Source organism: Mustela putorius, unplaced genomic scaffold (genome assembly GCF_011764305.1).
Source record: "Mustela putorius furo isolate JIRA1106 unplaced genomic scaffold, ASM1176430v1.1 tig00001033_pilon_pilon_pilon, whole genome shotgun sequence".
NCBI classification, from domain to species: Eukaryota; Metazoa; Chordata; class Mammalia; order Carnivora; family Mustelidae; genus Mustela; species Mustela putorius.
In genome coordinates, this window is record NW_025421540.1 from 1,976,169 (window position 1) to 1,993,229 (window position 17,061).

Here is a 17,061-nt window from a genome sequence, read left to right on the forward strand (position 1 = left end):
CTCCCCTTCCCCCAGGGGATTTACTAGGAGACAAGTCCCAGAAACCAGCTTCTGGTAACAAAGCCCAGATAGGAAGGTGGGTCAGGCCAGGTGGAGATATCCGATCAGTGGGGGGGATGCATACTGTCTCCCTGGTTACCAAGGAGTATGGGCCCCACCCTTTGGGAGCCCTTTTGGCGCCAATCCCAATCAAGGTGTAATAGGCTGGTTCAAATGTCTACTAGGGTAAATTGTAACTCAATTGGTCACCTAGCCTCACTGTGGAGTTTCCTGTGTGTGTTACAATCTCATTGGTCACCTGTGAGTGGCCAGGCCCGACCACATGGCCTTTGCCCTTAAAAGCTAGCCTATGAAACAGAGAAGGGTCGCCCTCTTGTAAGAGGTGCGGCCCCGAACGTTCGGTTAGATTCTTGATGCTGGGCGTGAAATAAAGCTTTGCTTGCCCTTTGCTTTGTATCAGTCTCGCTCCTTTAATCACGGACCCATTATTGGGATATAACAGTATCTGGTATTTCCTCACAACTTTTTTAACCTTGTGCTTATTTTCCAATTTTTTCCTCAATGACAATATCACAGTTTGAAACCCTGTCTTGAGAAAGGCCAGTGGGAGGTCAGGGAGACGCTAACGCTAGACACGATGAACTCCAGGGATTGGAGGACAGGGGAGAAAGGAATGACATCATTCAGCTGCAGAAAATTCTTCTACCCTCAAAGATGTCCTAAGAACTTCGCAACTGAGCCTGACGCATCTCCTAGCAGGGGGCTTTGCTTCTAAGCTGCCATGGTGGAGATGTGTTGACTCTTACCGCATTGGGTGCGCAATATGGCACCCGAGTCAGAGAAGCATGCAAGTGTGATAAATGTTGAATGCCCTTCCAGCCTGTGTTGGAACAGGATGGCCTAATCGTCTGACTAGGTGCTCCTGTCCCCTCAACTGGTCTCTCCTTGTGTGGTTATGGGAATGTGATATAATAAAAAGCACATTTGTTCTTTGTCCCTGGTTCCTGCCCCCCCCAGAGCTCCTAAAACCCTTGGAATTTTCTGACAGGGAGGAGTGTCTTTTGTTACTTTCAGTCACCCTGCAGTTTATGCTAATGAGGTGAGTCTTGGCCCAAAGTTTGTGGGGGTAGGGTGGGAGGGGGCTCTATGGAGTTTTCAGATGGGGGCTGGTCCTGGAAGAACCATTGTGTGCTTAGAAGTTAGAACTAGCAGCCCCAGCCCGAGTCCTGGGAGAAGGGCTGGAGATGGAGTTTAGTCACTTTGCCAATGATTTAACCAACCATACGTAATGAAACTTTAATAGAAACACCAAAGCAGGGGCACCTGGGTGGCTCAGTGGGTTAAGCCTCTGCCTTTAGCTCAGGTCATATCTCAGGGTTCTGGGATCGAGCCCTGCATCTGGCTCTCTGCTCAGCAGGGAGCCTGCTTCCTCCTCTCTCTCTGCCTGCCTCTCTGCTTAATTGTGATCTCTGTCTGTCAAATAAATAAATAAAATCTTAAATAAAAAAAAAAAAACACTGAAGCAAACTTTCCTGGTTGGCGAATACAGGGGAGGGTGGCACCCTGAATTCTGTGAGAGGGCACAGAAACTCTGGGAAACTCTGTGTCTGCCACCCCTATAGCTTACCCCATGTATTGCTTCCATTTGGCTATTTCTGTGTTGAAGCTTTTCTCATTAAGCTTTCCCGGGTTCTGCAAGTCAATCAAGTGAATTATCAGGACTTAAGGTGTTATGCCCCAATAATGGGTCCGTGATTAAAGGAGCGAGACTGACACAAAGCAAAGGGCAAGCAAAGCTTTATTTCGCGCCAAGCATCAGGAATCTAACTGAACGTTCAGGGCCGTACCTCTTACAAGAGAGGGCGACCCATCTCTGTTTCACAGGCTAGCTTTTAAGGGCGAAGGCCATGCGGTCGGGCCTGGCCACGCACAGGTGACCAATGAGATTGTAACACACACAGGAAACTCCACAGTGATGCTAGGCAACCAATTGAGTTATAATTTACCCTAGTAGGCATTTGAACCAGCCTATTACACCTTGATTGGGATTGGCGCCGAAAGGGCTCCCAAAGGGCGGGGCCCATACTCCTTGGTAACCAGGGAGACAGTATGCATCCCCCACTGATGGGATGTCTCCACCTGGCCTGACCCACCTTTGTACCTGGGCTTTTTTACCTGTAAATCCCCTGGGGTAAGAGGAGCAGGGACAATTTCTAAATAGGTCCTTACAAAGGGGGTTTGTGGGACCCTCCTAATCTAGAGCCCATTGCTCAGATGGGTGGGTCCCCCCTGAGATTTATAACCGCAATCTGAAGTGGGCTTTTCCATTGAAACATTGAGTTGACTAATCACACACTTGGCAATTACATTTCTTAGTGTAGAATAAATAAATTGGGACAGTGGTTTCTCAGTCTCTGGTGAAATTGGTAGAGTGTGATAGTTCCATCATATAGGGTGACCAACTCCCAGTTTACCTAAACTTTCCTGATTTGTAAAACTGGAAGTTCTCTGCCTTGGGACACCCCTCAGCCCAGGGGAAGCTGGGACTGTTGGTCACCCTGATGAAGTTCTAGAACCTGAGTCAGGTTCGGTGGGGTGAGGTTCGGAGCTGATGACTAAAGAAAGAATTCTTAAGACATCTTTGGTGCAAAATGGTGGTTTATTAAAGCACGGGGACAGGACCCGTGGGCAGGAAGAGCTGCTGCCCCGGGTTGTTAGGAGTGGTTGGTTATATACACAGGAGTTGGGTAGGTGAGGACAAAGGGGTGTTCAGAAGGGCTATTGGGGCAAAGAATACTATCAGGATATTGAAGGCTTAGTTGCTATCAAGTAAAGACAATTGGAAGTCTGGTGGAATGTTACATTCCTGCTGTCAAGCATCCTTGTTAGTGAGATTTAGGTTTAGAAGAAATTTAACTTTATTTACTTTTCCTTCTACTTCCACCTCCTTCGGTTTTTATGGAGGGGAGGGTAACATTAGGCTTGAGGAACTGAGTTCTGTGTCTTTGGAAATTGGGCTATTGATAAAGTAACTTCTTTGTTGTAATCTCAAGGACATTTGCAAACCAAGGGAGACTCCTGTCGTGCAGGATTGTGATCTCAGCAAGTTAACTATTTATCATTTTATGGCAGTCAGGGGTGCCTGAGCAATGCTACACCTATGGAGGGGAGCAGATGAAAAAGGGGGGGGTGCAAGTGAAGGATCCCTGCCCTGGAAAGCCCCCTCCCTTAGAAGATAGATAGGATAACTAACCGCTTGTTTGCTTTTCTGTGAACCGCTGGCTTTTAGGTATAAGATTAGGTTATTAATTGTGTGATTAATTGCTCTCTTGCCCTTCTGTAACTGCTTGGCTTATAGAAATAATAGGGACGCCATGATGGCATTCCTACCTTCCCCCTTCTTGTTCCCGCCTCTCTCCTCCCGCGCGCGGGCCCTCAGAACCAATCAGCTTGTTCCCCCTTCCCGCCTCTCTCTTCGCGCGCGCGGGTCCTCAGGACCAATCCGCAAACTCCAAGTATGCCTTTTTCAAAGTTCAAACTGTCAACCAATCAGTTGCGCCCCACCCAAAACTTGTTTGTACCTTCCTATAAAAGACCCTGCTTCACTCCGGTGGGTGTGTTCGGTTAGCCGGAGCTACCGACCACCCGCCGGTACCTGCGTGACAATAAACCTCTTGCTGTTTGCATCCAGCAAGAGAAGCCACAGCCTGCTCGGCACGTGGGTGAGAGGCTCATCATCTTAAGTGAAGTGTATTTGATCTACGAATATCTAGAAAGCAGATCTAAGGCCCAAAGTCTATTATTAAGGCTGTTACTACAACTCTGTATACCAAGAAGGTCTTGCTAAAAGCAGAGAAGTCGAGTAATGGAACTGGTCCAGATGTAAGTAGTGGGTTTCCTGATAGTGTCCCAAGCACTGGCCATTGCCATGGCCTGAGCAACTGAAGCAGCAGGTGTCAGTGGTATTTATTTATTTATTTATTTGACAAAGAGAGATCACAAGTAGGCAGAGAGGCAGGCAGAGAGAGAGAGGGAAGGAAGAAGGCTCCCCACTGGGCAGAGAGCCCAATGCGGGGCTTGGTCCCAGTGAGGAAGGAGCAGGAGGCTGGCTGAAGACAAAGCAAAAGCTGGCACCTTGCACCCGCTCTCCACCCGCTCCCCTGGTCAATGTGTGTGACATTCCTCAGGCACCCCTGACCGCCATAAGAAACAAAGAGTTAACTTGCAGAGATCACAATCCTGCAGGACAGAGTCTCCTTGGTTTACAAATGTCCTAGAGATCTACAAACAAAGAAGTTACCTTATCAATAGCACAATTTCCAGAGGCAAATAACTCAGTTCCTCAAGCCCTAAATAAAATTAAATTTCTTCTAAACCCAAATCTCACTAACAAAGACGCTTGATAGCAGAAATGTGAATGGCTTGCCAAAAGACAACACTGATCAAGCCGCAAGACCTCCAGTATCCCGGCAACTTGTAGGCCCTCTTGAGCATATGAAAGCTCCGTTGAAACTTCCCTCTCCCTCACCATCCCCCAATGGCAAGGTACATAACCTGCCATCTACCACAACCCGGGGCAGCAACTCTTTCTGCCCACAGGCCCTGTCCCCGTGCTTTAATAAACCACCATTTTGCACCAAAGATGTCTCAAGAATTCTTTCTTGGTCATCAGCTCCGGACCTCAGCCCACTGAACCTCACCCAGGTTCTAGAACTTCATCACCAGGACCCTGAGACTATGACCTAAGCTGAAGTAGGAGGCTTAACCCACTGAGCCACCCAGGCGCCCCAGCAGGTGTCAATGTTGAGTGAGCATAACAGCATTAAAAATGCAGATTCCTGGATGCTATTTCCCTGAGTACTGATTTAGTACTTCCAGAGGTAAAGTTAAGGATTTTGTATTCTTAATGAGATCCGCCACTAATGGTGCTAATCCATGGACCACTAAGAACCACGAACTTTAAGTGAGTAAGAAAATCAGATGTTTCCAGACACTTGCAGTCTCCATCTTTATGGTCATCTATAATCTAATCAATTTTGTTTAATTTAAACAAAGATGGAGCCATTAAAGTTTTGCTTGTGACTTAATGGCTCTTCCTTTGCAATTTTTTAATATAAAGAAATTTATAAAGCTTTCGTTCTTTCTTTCTGAATTGGAGAAAATGACTTCTGAACTCATAGGAGAAGGCTATGTTGCCAAAGGTGTTTCCTGCCCAATGCCCCAGATATCAAGGACAGGAGTATCACATTACTGGGATCACCTTCGCAGGCCTCTCTCTCCCGGCTCAGGCCATCTAAAGGAAGGGTCAGGAGAGTAGCTATTAAGCAAAATGCTGAGTGCTTGTGGGGGCTGGTGCATATCTCTTGTGCATGGTAGAAAGCCTTCTGTCTGTCGGTTTTGCATTTAGAATGACTTCACAGGGCATCAGCTGTCTCTGATTCCTTTTTTCCCCCAGGAAGGAGATCACTGGATCACTGGAAGCAGGTGAAGGCAGAATTATAACGAGCCCAAGTCAGATTGCTGCTGGGATTTAACGCATGAGGAGCTTTTGTTTTCCTCTTCAAATCTTCTTGAATTCCTCCCAGATACTTTGAGCTTCTGCCTCTGATCCACCAGCTCCCCGAAGCAGGCGCCAAATGGTTTGCTGGGGTAGCCTATTATCAGAGCAAAACAAACACCTTCTGTGTCTAGCCTGGTTGTTTCAGTGCATATCTGGAGTGTATGAGATCGATCGGGCTTCAGAGAGACATTTGGCTCCACTCCTCACCTACTTAGCCTGTACTCTATAAATCAAATGGCTTGTTTTCTCCCAAGAGGCTTTAAGGTTGCTAACTGGCTACCCTTATGGGGGGTCCCTTGGGGGTAATTTTCTTTATTTTATAAAAGATTACCTACAGAATGCCTGCCCTGAAGAAATGAGAACAACCCCGGCTTCTATCACCAGGTGCAGTCGAACCAGGAGTGCTTTCTCTGTAGAATCAACCCTGGAGAAACGTCCCCTCTGTACTACGGACGAGATGCTCAGAATAACTACAGAATGAGTTTGTGGAACAAAGAGGGGGCTTGTCCTCAAGAATATCTCACTCTGCTGATTTCTCACTCCCCAGAGAGGAACTAAGAGTTTGCATTTGCCATCCCTCCCATTTCCTGCTATGTAGTACACACTGTAAGACCCCTCGAGTCCTCTGTGTCTCTCCTCTGCCATTTTTGTACTCACTTCTCAGCAAAATGGCACCCTTCCAGTATGTTCTTCTACAAATAGAAACACAGTGATGATATGTGGAAAAGAGTCCATTGACAGTGGTGTCTAGCTCTTGATTTCATTGGATTGGACACTATTTTGTGCCTCTAATTTAGGGAGTTAGGCGCCCATGTTTCATTCTTCAGGGGACAAATCCAGTGTGTTTAGCTCATGAGGACGGTAGGGTTCCACCTGCCAGTCCACTCACTCCCTAGAACGTGATTTCTCAGGTGTCCCAAACAAAGGCAGGAAGACAAGAAACCTAAGAAAGGGAGATGGGGTAGGGGGAGAGATCAGATGACCCAAAACAAGAGAGAAAAGACAAAACTGGGGAGGGAAAAAATAGAAACAAGAGACAAGAGGAGACTCCCATGTGGTAAATGAACGAAGAATTCTAAGTTAAGCTTGACTTCTTCTACCCTAAGCATAGACAATACATGGTACATACAGTCTTTGCTTTGCATGGTTCTGATATGCTCAACTTTCACTCACGCAATTTAGTGAAGTAAGACGAGCCCCTCAACATCACTCACCTTCCAGTTACCACCTGCATCAATTATGAGTGATTGTATACAGTAGCTCTTCACAGCTGATTACTAAGTAAATGACAGAAGCCCATCATGACCAGTGACCAGCCATGCCATGGCCTTCAAAGTCTGTGGGCAGCTGATCACCACGTGTCTGTTACTCAGCAACTCCATTTACACACAGACAGCAGAGGTCCAGCAGTGCTGCCTTCTTGTCGCCCAGCCATGACCCCTTGTGCCATTTTACCAAAATGGGTAGTTGAAAGAGGGATTTGGCCACCAAAGACTAAAGTGCAGCAAGGAAGCGAAACTGGAATGGAAGATTGCGATGGAAGATTAGAAGATTTGTGAATGCCACCAGCAGAGTGACGTTAGAAGAGCAGGCCTAGGTCTGTGGTGCACAACCACGTGGGAGAGGTCCAAATGATGTCAACAAGGAAGCGACACTGGCAGAGACTTCCCATTAAAGGAGCTCTCAGAGATATTCCATGACCTTGAAAGCACAAAAGACAAACCGCTGGGGCTTGATCCAGACTTAGAAGGGAAGACGACACTGGGCCAAAGCATCAAAAAGATGTGCTCAGTTTGGTAATTTACAGGACTCACGGTGTCACATAGAAGCAATGTGATAATAAGGGGCTCCTCAGGCTCCTCTTCCGAAGTTTGTTACAAAGAAATAAAACACCTGGCCAGTGGTTCTAATGTTTTAAGTTACTGTGTGCTAAATCAATACAAGTTTTTACCGGTTTTTCATTTCCCTATACATTTATAGCCAACAGCAAGAGAACTTTCGACGTTTTCACGAAATTTTTAAAAAGTCACTCAACAATCACACTTTTCTCATTGGTTATTGAGATCGTTTGCACAGTTTGGGCTGGCACGGTTGTTTTTTCAGCCCTGCATTGCTGCTCGCAGAGGGGGGACTGCCTGTGTAGACTTGGATCACAGCGTACATATGCGAAGGTGAGGCAAGGCTAATCATCACAATTGTAATCATTTGTAAATTATAAGTAATAGGATCCTGGTTTCTGCAGGAAAAAATGTGTGTGTGTGTGTGTGTGTACGCATGTGCACGTGTGCATACGGGAAGACGGCAGGTGGCTTCCCCATCTGCTGGGTGCTGGATGGAATAACCAGGGATCCTTTCATCCTCCCTCCGAGACGGCCGCCCATTCGGGGGATGCAGATGGGGGCAGGGGCTTAGCATCCTTCAGATCTTTGCTCCTGGGGCTCTGTCTTTCTCAAGGGCTGCCTCAGCCCCTGTTTACTGATGTGGACCTGGGTCCTTCTTCCATTTCCACAACCCAGAAGTTACTCACACCCGGCTTTTTGGAATTCAGCAGACTTGGGGCAGGATTTGGAGGGGTCATGAGCAGGTTACACAGCGTGCAGCCGTGGGCCATTCACTCTTCCTTCTCTCTGTTTCTCCCTCCTCCGTCTGAGAGCAGTGTCTTCCCTGCTCGGGACACGTACGGCAGCTTCCCCATGGACTCCCACGGGTGGGATGGCAGGATGGGACCCTCCCAAGTTTTATCTACTTCAAGTATCCATCCGAGGGTCTTTCTTAGCAAGGCCAGTTAGGATCAATTACATTTTATACATACGCACATATAAATGCACGGAGAAAGAAGAAAATTAGGTGCACGGCAGTGTTAACCTACAGTGGCTATCTCTGGGGGGTGAGAATTAGCAATGATTTCTTATTTTCTTCCTTTTGCTTTTCTACAATGAATGTATGTCATAAAATGTGTACAGTGTACATATATTAAATTTTAATAAGAATAAAATTATTTAAACAGGTTGTGAGCAAGCCTTGACCAAGGCAAGGACAGGAGGGGCTCTGAGAGGGAAGCTGTGTGTCTGGCAGGGGGTGCGGATAGATCCCCGGGCAAGCTCGGGAGACTAAGAGGAGAGAAAGGAGGGGGAACACAGAACAGGAGCATGGGAAGGGAGACAATGGCACAAAGAAATGGGAGAAGAATCCGATCACCACTTTAAGGTAACGTAATTTGGCTCCATTGTGTTCCTGCATTAAGGGGTTGACTAACAATTACAGTGGTAATTATAACAATTTTGGGCTCTTCTGTGGCACACTGTAGTTTCATTATCCTCCAACATAATATCCCTAACATCCTGCTACTACAAAAGAGGAAATCGAATAGATGCAGCCTTAATTTTAGCTGTATGTTAGACTTGGCTCTGACACAATGCCGTTTTTAAATTGCCTGCACACGTTAACACAAGAATTTTCCTGCCCCCCCCATCTGCAATCCATTCAATATTGTAGTTTTAAAAAGGACCAGTGAGGACCAGAAAGAGCCGTGTGTGTTCCCAAGGACACAACGGAGCCACTGTCCTTCTGCACAGTGTCTCACCTCACCCCATGTCACTCTGGAGTTTTCCTTTCCCTCACAGCGGAGCCCGGTGGCACTTGAGACATGGAGGTGTTGTCGCGAGTGTCGGGCATGACTCCAAGAGCTGGAACCTAGAAATGGCAAAGGTCTGTTGAAAGGGAGGGGCCGGCAATGGAATATGGTGATGGTGGAGGACAGATGAGTGGGGTTGGCTACGCCCCTCCAGCCCCACAGCCACTCACGAGTTTAAGGGCCGAGTAGACCATGAGCTGCAGGGATGGCAGGACAGCCTTAGAGGTGATCCCGGACCCCCTTTGGGGCTAGCCATTTTCCTTCTGTCTTCCCATTTGTCCTTCCCATTCAAAACTGCAGACAAACACAGATAATAAATCGTTCCGTCCTTGGGATCCTCTTTTCTTTCCTTCTTACATTTTTTAGGAGACAGTCCCATGCTTACTGACTTGCTTGCCTCCCCTCTCACTCATTCCTCAGGCTGGACCAGCCTCATTCAGCCCCTGCCGCTCCGCTCACTAATGAAACTGCTCTCGCCGAAGTCAGCGTTGATGCTCTGTTTTCAAACCTTCATCCCGCCTCGTCTCCTTGCAGTAGCTGACATCACTTTATCTTCTCCCTTCAAACCTCTTCTCCTTCAGCTCTCCCTAGTTCTTGATTAATGGCTGTGCCAACCTCGGGTTGCCCGAGCTATAAACTTCGGTGATGTCTTCAACTCCTTTGCTGATATTAGAAACATCTCTAGAATCCATCCCCCTTTCTCATGCTCAGCCCTGCTTCCTGGGTCTCACCTCACACATCCTTCCTCTAAGCTGTTGTCCTCTGATCAAGGCACTATTTTTAGCTGCAAACTATTATTGATCTCTAAGGTAATTGCATTGTGGTCAGGAACCGCGGTACGGATGACGACTCTTTGAACTTTCTTCAGCGATGTTTTATGGTCTACTCTGTGATCAGTTTTTATGACTGTTCCATGTACACATGGAGAAGCATGTGTATTCTTGAGTTGTTGGGTAGTATGTTCCATATGTCTCCCGCAGATCAAACTTGTTCAAATTTTCTGCATCCTTATTGATTTTCTGTCTACTGAGAGAGGTATGATACAGTGTCCCACTCTGACGGTGTATTCGTCAACCTTTTTTTGTAGTTCTGTCAATTTTTACTCTGGGTATTTTAAAATGATGTTATGAAGGACATACAAGTCTGAAACTATTAAAGCTTCTAGTGAATTGTACTTTTTATTCCTTTATCTTCAATAATACTTTTTTTTCCCCCAGGAAGTCTAATATAAATGTCATTATGTTGACTTTCTTTTGGCTAATTTTTACCTGATATATCTTTCTCTGTTATTTTGCTTTCCTCCTTTCTGGGGCCTTCGGTAAGAAAGAGGTGGTATGATACAGCGGTAAAAAGTACAGACTCTAGGAGGAGTCTACCTGGGTTCAAGTCACCACTTTGCTGCTCAAGTTATAGTATTTAACTTCTTTGGAACTTTGTTTTCTTATCAAAACTGTGCCTGTCCCATTGGGCTTCTGTGAGGAGTAAATGAATTAACATCTCTAGGTCACTCAGAATAGTGGTTGGCACATAGGACAAGTGTGTGTTCATTATTATGATCAGATAGAGCTCTCGGATAGGATATTCCTGGGTCTAAATAAACATGATCTGATCATCTTTGTCTATTAGTTTGAATTTGGCCATGTGTTTTGATTACTGATGTATTTTTATTCACTTATACTATCTTATTTTTTACTACTTGTTTTATCTTTCCTGTCAGCCCATCTCCCCATCCCCATTCTTTCTTGATCTCTGCTGGGTTGATTGTATCTCTACCCCCAACAGTTTGAAAGTTATGCATGCTATTTTATTTTATTTTTAATTTTTGTAAAGATTTTATTTTTAAATAATCTCTACACTCAATGTGGGACTGAAACTTATAACCTTGAGATCAAGAGTTGCACACTCTATGCCCTGGAAGTTATGCATTTTTAGTTCCGTGATTTTAGTAGTTACCCTAGATATGTCAGTGTCTATATTCAACTTAATAGACTTCTCTAGAACACTCAGAGGAAACTATAAGATGCATAAAGCCCTGCAATGTCGATCATGCCCCTTCAGGATCATGCTATATGTGTCCAGGGTTTGGAGTCCAGCTTGAGCCTTTTTTTAACCTCACAGGGTAAGCACCATTGCTATTGTTCCATACAGTTGATGATTATTTGAACTTCCCCCCCACGTCTGCCATTCATTTGTCTCCTGTTCTTTTTTGTCCCTGGGAACTTTTCAGAGGATTATTCCCCCAATCCCTAAATTATATCCTTTGTAGGAAGTTCCTTTAAAGAAAATCTGTTGGTAATAGACTGTATCAGCTTTGGTTTATCTGACAATGTTTTTACTTTGCTTTTCTTCTTGAAAGAGTGGCAGGAGGTAATGCTCCCGGAATATTCATGTTTCCTCCCCTACCACACACACAGACCCCTGCATCCTCCTTTGCAGCTGGATAGGGGCTATGTGACTAGTTATGGCCAATGCATTGTGAACAGAAGTCCCATGTCATTTCTGGGCTGAGGCAGTGAGAATATCCAGCATGACTCTAGTTTTCTCCTCCCCTTCTTTGTTGGTTCTGCAAGACATGTGCTGAGATGGTGGAGACATGAGATGTAGGAAACCTGGATTCATGAGTCCGGAGTTAGTGGGATGTTGCCTTATAGGGTCACCTAGTTTGTGGGGTACTGGTGGTACGCATGAAATAAATCTTTGGGTAGTAAGACACGAATATTTGGCCTCATTTGTTACTAGCCTATTTAGTCCTATATGACAGACACTTTCTCTTAGGAGACTGAAAGTATCATTCTGTTGTTTTCTAGATACTATTATTGTCGATGCCATTGATTGTTACTCCCTTGTCAGTAGTATGTTATCCTGCCCAGGAACTCTTTGGAGCAGAGGGAGGGTATGTTTTAGGTAGGACTTTGCAATCTGTCTGGGTAGTGCATTTCTTTTTATTTGTTCTGCATGGGATTCCTTGGTATTGCTGAATCTGAGGAATCTGAATATTGTTATCTTTCTTCAGTCCTGGAAAATTCTTGGCCATTATTTCCACAAATAGTGGTTTTTCTCCACTGTTTCTGTGATATCCTTCTGATATTCTAAACACATGTATTTTGGATCTTCTTTCTTTATCCTTTATTTCTCTTGATACTTCCTTTTCAGATTTCCATCTCTCTCTCCCTCTCTCCTTTATTGTGCTATTTCTGGTATCCACCTACCACTTCACTAATTCTCTCCTTGGCTGTGTCTCATTTGCTGTTTAACTCATGCTATGAGTTAGTAATATCAGTTCTATTTTTCCTTTCTAAAAGTTCTATTTGGTCCTTTTAGGATCTGCCTAGTGATTTTATGGCCTCTTATTCTGTGGTTTTATATTTTTCTGATATTCCCTTTTATTTCTTTTAAACATAATTTTCTTAGTTTGTTTTCTGTACCTGATGATGATCCTACTTGTTGTTTTTCCAATGCTTATTTTCTAGTTTGTAGCGTCCACTGATTCCCTCGCAGTGGCTTGTTTACTCACATATTCAGTGACTTAAACATTTTTTTCTTCCCAATTTTGTTTAAATTCTAAATTTAAATGATTGCATGAAGCATTAGCATTGTTTTATGAGATAAATGAGATAATATATGTGAAAGTTCTCTGTAAAGTGTAAAATATTATATAAATGCAAGGTATACTTATATTAGATCTCCTGAACCTTAAAAGTATTATTTTTAAAAATCCAAAGCAATTCAGTTTTTATTACAAATGGAGTAGAGTGGAAGCACCTGGGTGGCTCAGTCATTAAGCATCTGCCTTCAACTCAGGTCATGATTCCAGGGTCCTGGGGTGGAGCCCTGTACTGGGCTCCCTGCTCAGCTGAGAGTCTGCTTGTCCTTCTCCCTCTGTCCCTCCCCCTGCTCATTCTCTCCCTCTCTCTCAAATAAATAAATAAAATATTTTTTAAAAAGCCTTAAAAAAAAAAAGAAATGTATCAGGGTAGAAACTTTAACTGCAGATTTTTCATGCAACTCACTGAAATGAAAACTTTATCCATCTTCTTCATTCTCTAGGTCTTTGGTTTTATTTATTTATTTTTCCTTTTTTCTTTTTTATGAGTATGATTTTTTTCTATTTTACTTTTTGATTAGTCACTCCTAGTAAATACAACCTTACTGAATTATTTTGTTATTGGAGCATAATTAACATAGAGTGTTATCTTCTAAACTAAAAGGTAGCCTACTAAATGGGAGAAGATATTTGCAAATGACATATCCAATGAAGGGTCAGTATCCAAAATTTATAAAGAACTGATACAACCCAACACCCAGAGAACAAATAACCCAATTTAAAAATGTGCAGAAAACATGAACAGGCATTTCTGCAAAGACATCCAGATGGCTAAGAGACATAAAAAGTTGCTCAACATCATTCATCATCAGGGAAATACAAATAAAAACCACAATGAAATATTTCCTCTCAACTGTCAGAATTGCTAAAATTAAAAACACAAGAAACAACAAGCATTAGCGAAGATGTAGAGAAAAAGGAACCCTCTTACACTGTTGATGGGAATGCAAACTGGTGCAGTCACTCTGGAAAACAGTGTGAAGTTTCCTCAAAAAGGTAAAAGAATTACCCAATGATCTAGTTATAGCACCATTGGGTAATTACCACCAAAATACAAAAATGCTAATTCAAAAGGATACATGCACCCCTATGTTTTTAGCAGTTTTATTTTATAACAGCCAAATTATGGAAGCAGTCCAAATGTCCATTGATAGATGAATGGAGATATGTACAGGGGTGCATATATCCTTTTGAATTAGCATTCCATATATATATATATATATATATATATATATCTGATATGGCTATGTAACATTCGTATATAATGGATATATATATGGCTACATAATAATCATATATGGAATTAATTCACATATATTATGTAGCCATAAAAAAAAGAATGAAACCTTGCCATTTGCAACATGGATCCCTAGATCCTAGGGAGTATAAAGCTAAGTGAAGTAAGCCAGCCAGAGATTCACTCATGTTTTCCCTCATATGTGCAATTTAAGAAACAAAACAAATGAACAAAGGAAAAAAGAGAGAGAGAGAGATCAAGAATCACACTCTTAACCAGAGGGAACCATAGAGAACAAACTGATGGTTTCTAGAGGGAGGTGGCGGGGGGGAGGGGGGATGGGGATTAAGAGTACACTTATCCTGATCAGTACTGATTAACATATAGAATCGATGAATCACTATATTGTACACCCAAAACTAATGTAACACTCTATATTATTAACTCTACTGGAATTAAAATTAAAAAGTTAATTAAAAAACTTACAGTATTACGTAGTTTCAGATGCACAATATAATGATTCAGCAATTTTTTACATTACTCAGAGCTCTTTGGAAGACGTATACTCTTAATCTCCTTTATTTGTTTTGCCCATCTCCCCCCTACCCTGACAACCACTAGTTTGTTCTCTGTACTTAAGAGTCTGTTTTTTGTTTGTTTCTTTGTTTATTTTCATTTAGTGACCTTTGACTGTGAGCTCAAGTCCCTTGGATTTCTTAGAGCTGTGTTCCCTGGGAAGAGTGTATATATACTTCCTTCTGCCAGGATCTGGAGGAAGGACCAATCTGGGATCACTTTAGATATTTTTTGGCAGTTTTAAGGCCATTCGTACAATGGTAACTTGGATTCCAAATCTGTGAGTGCTGGCTAGTAGCTATGAATTTTCAGGAGGCATATCTTTTACTTTTTTCTGCTTATCTCTGAACCAAGGCAAAGGGAGACAGCATCTCTTCCACATTCCTCTGAAGGATGGGCTTTTTCGAGTTACCTGAGAGCTGTCACCCTTCAGAAATGAGGGTTCTGGCTTGACCTCCTAGCCTGACCAGACACCTGGCTGTGTTTTCTTCTCTCCACCAGTCTCTCTATTGATCCTGCTCTCAGCCACCAGGGATCAAAAAACACAGATTCCAAGGCTCCCAGATCTGTACTTATTGCTATAATCCCAGCCATGTGTTCAAAAGTATGTTATAAATATTTCTGCCAATATTCTATAAATATTTATAATATTTATTATAGAAATATTTATAATAAATATTTCTATAAAGGATGGTACTTTAGAAAATGGAAGTTTCTAAATGCAGTCCATGTGGTGGGTTCAGTTCTACAAGGATCCAATAGAGAAAATGAGCGTGCAACCCCTGCTTTCCCAGGGCTCTCATGCTAACGCAGAAAGGCAAGAAATTAAAGCTATAAATAAGTAAATAAATAGAAATAAACAGTGATTACTGCTTAATTAAAAAATAAAGCACTTACAGGAGATAGAAGAATGTCAGAAGTGGGGATTGGAGCCTGGGTGACTCAGTCCGTTCAGGGTCTGCCTTCAGCTCCGGTCATTATCTCAGGGTCCTAGGACTGAGTCCCGCATCGGGTTCCCTGCTCAGCGCGGAGTCTGTTTCTCCCTCTGCCTGCTGCTCCCCCAACTTGGTTCATGCTTTCTCTATCTCGAATAAGTAAATAAAATCTTAAAAAAAAAAAAAATAAAGGAATGGGGATTGGTTTGCAAGAGGTCGGTTATAGGAGGCCTTGTTGAGAACATTGGGGATGCAAATACCTGAGGAGGGGAGGGCTGGGTCTCAAGGGTGGTGAAGAGGGTACCAGGTGGTTGGGAGGGCGTCGGGCACGCAAACTCTTCTGTAAAAAGTCTGGTTGGTAACATTAAACGCATTAGCGTGTGCAGCTCCTTGAGGAAGGAGGAAGACTTTTCCAGGCAAGGATGTCCTACATATTGTGAAAATACAGGGCAGTCCTTGTAAGTGCCACAGCTTGTCTCTGCCCCAGGAGGTTCCCCTCAGAGAGGCTCTCGGCATCCTGGTTCCCTGAGCTCCCCAGTCTCCCCTCTTCCTTTTCCTGCCCCCTCATTTTCCCCCTCCTCGCGTACAGATCGCCTTTCCTTACACACAAGTTTTTCCACCATGTTCGCCAGAGCCTCATGGTGTTCATTTAAATAAGGAAATACATCATGAATATGATACGGAAGCAAACTTGGCCCTTCACACTGATGGATGTTGAATGCGCAGAGTTTTGTAAGGTCCTTGACCGAGAAACACAGCCTTGCTCCTTCACCCACAACATGCTAGCTTTCCTTACACATTTCTTCCAACATAGTGAGCAAGTTCTCTCTCCCCGCTGGGATGGGAGCCCCCAGGAGCTCTCCACTTGCCAGAGCACCTGGTCTCAGGCAGCCATTCTGGCGTCTGGGCCTCAGTGTGCCCATCTATCAAATGGGAACATGTGGCAAGGTCGTCTCCCTGGTCCCCTCTGGCTTGAACATCCCAGACCTACCACTGTGTGTGCACTATCTGCTTGCATCCTCTACTGGGAACGATCTCCCATTAGAATCAAACATTTTCTGTTTGTTTTTAGCTCAGTAATGGCATTTTTAGTAACGTCAGTGGAAAATAAGTTGAGTTCTTTCTAAGTGGTGACCAGGAAAAATAATATTTCCTTCCTATTTTTAAAAAAGTCTCGGGTTCTGGCGAGCCCGGTGTGTCGAGTAACACAACCCCGGCTTCCCATTAGGATAGAGCACCAGCCTCTTTAGGATCAAAAGTCAGGAGGCCACCACCTGAGTCCTGATCCCCTTCCTCCAACATGTAGTGAGTGAATTACTTAGGAAGTGCTTCTCTAGCCTCTTGTCCCTTGGGAGGCGGGGGTGAGAATCAAGGATTTGTTTCTGGTGGAAAAGGCTTGCCCGGGCTTGAATGGGGACTGGCTTTGGAGCCCGGCTAGTCATGAGCATGTCCCTTGACTCCCTGGCGGAGTCCTTGTCACTTAGCCCAGGAAGGAACACCACATCACTGAAACAC